This window comes from Raphanus sativus, unplaced genomic scaffold, assembly GCF_000801105.2.
Source record: "Raphanus sativus cultivar WK10039 unplaced genomic scaffold, ASM80110v3 Scaffold4689, whole genome shotgun sequence".
In the NCBI taxonomy this organism is placed as follows: domain Eukaryota; kingdom Viridiplantae; phylum Streptophyta; class Magnoliopsida; order Brassicales; family Brassicaceae; genus Raphanus; species Raphanus sativus.
Window position 1 is genome coordinate 1 of NW_026619991.1, and position 3820 is coordinate 3820.

The 3820-nt window shown below is 34.2% G+C and overlaps 2 pseudogenes; both read left to right on the forward strand.

Moving 5' to 3' along the window:
- The first annotated feature begins 642 nt into the window (after window positions 1–642).
- On the forward strand, window positions 643–1555 carry LOC108835974 (uncharacterized; annotated as a pseudogene).
- Window positions 1556–2086: 531 nt separating this feature from the next.
- Window positions 2087–3375, forward strand: LOC130507518 (uncharacterized; annotated as a pseudogene).
- Window positions 3376–3820: the final 445 nt, after the last annotated feature.

The following is a 3820-nucleotide window of genomic DNA, read 5'->3' on the forward strand; positions in this document are numbered from 1 at the left end:
TACTTACAATGGCCTATTGAAACTTTTATTCAATATTTGAAAAGCTCCAATGGGGTATTGAAAAAAAAATTGAAAATTACGTGTATTCAACATAGTTGAATCAATTCAACATTGTTGAATCGTTGAAGGAAGAGGCAAAGTGGATCCTCCAAAGCCACTTGTCCCTGATACATTGAACATTGAAATTTCTGATTTGTTTTTTTTTCTCTCAATTATTCAAGATCAATTATCTCTTAAATTTTATTTTAAAAAATATTTTTACATAAAAAATTTTCATTTTCCATACTCTATAAATATATAATTGTTTCATTTGATTTGGACACAGAAAAAAACTCATCTCTTTCTACAATAATTTTCTATTAGTCTAAAAAAATCTTGTTTTTTTTCCTTTTTCATGTGAAATGAATCTTAATAATAATCCCTTTAACACTCAAAATTCTAATAGTTACCCTTTTAAATATTCAAATCCCAATAACTATCAATTTCAGAATCAATCTTCTAGCCATCCTCAATATTTACAGAATTATGGTTATCAACCAAATTTTTTTATGCCATCAGCCGTTCCAAACTATCCTCCAAATTATGGATCGATGATGCGATACCCATCTCAAACACCCTCTTATTATTCTATTCCATATGGTAATGAAGTTGTTGCAAATGTTGGAGCAACTGAATTTCCTGAAATTTCTATACAAATGTGGTATGAGCGATCTTAATGAGGCGACTCCAAATGTAGAGGATTCAACTTCTACTCGCCGGAAAAGCCCCAAGTGGACCACTGTACAAAATTTGATGTTACTGAGTGGGTGGATTAAATATGGAACATATAGCGTTGTTGGCCCGAAACCAAAAAAGTGATGCATATTGGGGTAAAATTGTTGAGTATTGTAATGAATATTGCTCATTTGATCCTCCACGTGATTTGATATCCCGCAGAAATCGTTTCAACTACGTAAACAAAATATTGGGGAAATAGATCGTTGCTTATGATAACGCTAAGCGTCTACAACAAAGCGGGTGGTCGGAGAACGATGTGTTGGCGAAAGCACATGGGCTATATTCAAGTGAAAAGAATGGACATTTTAATTTAATGTCTGAATGGCTCGCTGTCCGTGATCAACCACGTTATAGTAGCCAGGTAGGAGGAAATACTTGCTCTGAAAGCAGTTGATCTAAGAGAGCTCACGAAAGTGATGCTTGTGACTCCAACTCTATAGGATCCAGTGCTCGTCCAATGGGGAGGGATGCAACTAAAAAAGCTAAAAAGAAAGGTAAGGGTGCAGCTTTGGAAGTGGTCAATGAAGATTTTATTGAATTCAAACAAATCAAGGTGCAGGAATTGGAACAGTTGGAAAAAATAGCCATGTTACAAGAGGAGTCAAACCAAAGGCAAAAAGAGGCAACACAAAAGTAAGAAGAAGCCAACCAGTTGATGAAAGAAAAAACACGGGCTAAGAAGATGAAGATGTGGTTGAAGCTAAGTGAAAAGAAACATCTCAATGACCATAGCCAAGAGCTGTTCAAACAGTTTAGCAACGAATTATTTGAAAATTAATTATGATCACAAGTGGCTGTCTGTTTCATGTCAGTCAATGCTTGTTTGTATCATGTCACTTCATGTTTTAATAATGTTTGTTTGTCATATTCTATTTTAATTATGTAATATTTGTCTTTCACCTTTTATTTGGAAAATCCTATCTTTGAACCACTAGATATACTTTAATAATTGTGTCAAATATCCGTGACTTTCATTTATCTTATCTTCGAACCACTCACTAAGCTTTAGTGATGCTATCAAGTGCTCGTGATTTTCATCAACTTATCTTCCAACCATTCTCCATGCTTCAATAACAATGTCAAGTGTTCGTGACTTTAATCAATCTTATCCTCCAACCACTCACCATGCTTTAATAATGCCGCCAATTGCCCGTGACTTTTATCAATCTTATCTTCCAACCACTCACCATGCTTTAATAATGCTTTACTTCAACCAATAAATGTATTGGTTACATTTTCATATAAATGGGAACTCATTCTTCCATTTATGTATCAATCAAACAAATCTCAACTTACTAAAACAATCTCAATGGATCCATCAGAATTTTATTTTGATATCGAAGCTTACAAAAGGCAATCTGAAATTGAGAGGTATATCCTCAACCTTCTTAGTGAGCATCGACAAAAAATAGAGCAAAATTATTCATCTAGTAAAAAGAGAAGATACTTCAAGAGAGATCATGCAGCTGCAGATCAAAGGCTGATTGACGACTACTTTTCCAATCAACCTACATATGACGATGCAATGTTTCATCGACGATTCCGGATGCGAAAACATGTTTTCCTCCGGATTGTTGGGGATTTATCAAGAAGTGATGACTACTTCACCCAACGATTTGATGCAGCTAATAAAGAAGGTATATCTCCATTAGCAAAATGTACCACGACCATGCGAATGTTGGCATATGGTGTTGCAGCCAACGCGGTGGATGAATACATCAAAATTGGAGGTACTACAGCTTTGGAGTGCTTGCTAGATTCTGTAAGAGAATCATACAATTGTATGAGTAAGTGTATCTCAGAACCCCAACTCAAGATGACCTGCAGAGAATTTTGCATGTTAGTGAAAAACAAGGATTTCCAGGGATGATTGGGAGTATTGATTGTATGCAATAGGAATGGAAAAATTATCCTACAACGTGGGAAGGACAGTTTATTCGGGGAGATAAAGGAAGCACCACTGTTATTCTTGAAGCAGTAGCATCCCATGATCTATGGATCTGTCATGCCTTTTTTGGATGTCCCGACACATTAAACGATATAAACGTTCTAGATCGTTCACCAGTGTTCGACGATGTTGAACAAAGAAATACTCCAAGAGTGAACTTCTTCGTAAACCAATGTCCGTATAATATGCCGTATTATCTAGCCGACGGTATCTATCATTCTTATCCTACTTTCATTAAATCGATTAGGCTTCCTCAAAGTGAACCGGACAAGTTATTTTCATAAGTTCAGGAAGGTGGCCGAAGGACATCGAACGTGCATTCGGAGTGTTGCAGGCTCGATTTAAAATCATTCATGAACCATCTCGCATGTGGAACATTTCCGATTTGGCTATTATAATGAGGTTATGTATCATATTGCATAATATGTTTGTTGAAGATGAACGAGATACATATGCTAAACAATGGACTGACTATGATCAACCTGAGGCAAGCAGATCTAATGCAGCACAACCATTCTCGACTGAAGTACTACCTGTATTTGCAAATCATGTATGTGCTAGATCGGAATTGCGTGATTCCAGTGTACATCATGAATTGCAAGCTGATTTAGTCAAACACATGAGAAAAGTTTGGAATGTTCCGTGGTTGAAGAAAATTTTAAGCTTGTTAATTGAGTTTCTTGTAGTAATTAAGCTATGTGTGTTTTATTATTTATGTTGTGTGCTTATTAATGTATTGTATTTTATTTTATTTCCTCGTAATTTTATTGATATTAATAAAATTTCATTTTATTTTTTATCTTTAATATTTAATTTTATATTAAATTTTAAAAGTAACAAATAAAATTATTTAAAACATTTTAATTATAAAATATTGTAATTTTATTTTATTCAATAATTGTTAATGTATAATTACAAAACATATAAAAAAGTATTCAATAAACAATTGTAGGGTAGAGTATTGAATAAAATTTGACAAACCATTGTAAGTGGGTGTATGTTGAATTCTCTTTCTATTATTTGAGGAGACCATTTTAGAAGAAACCTTTAGTTCATGTGTTTATTACAAGTGTGTCATTTCCTATGTGGCAACAC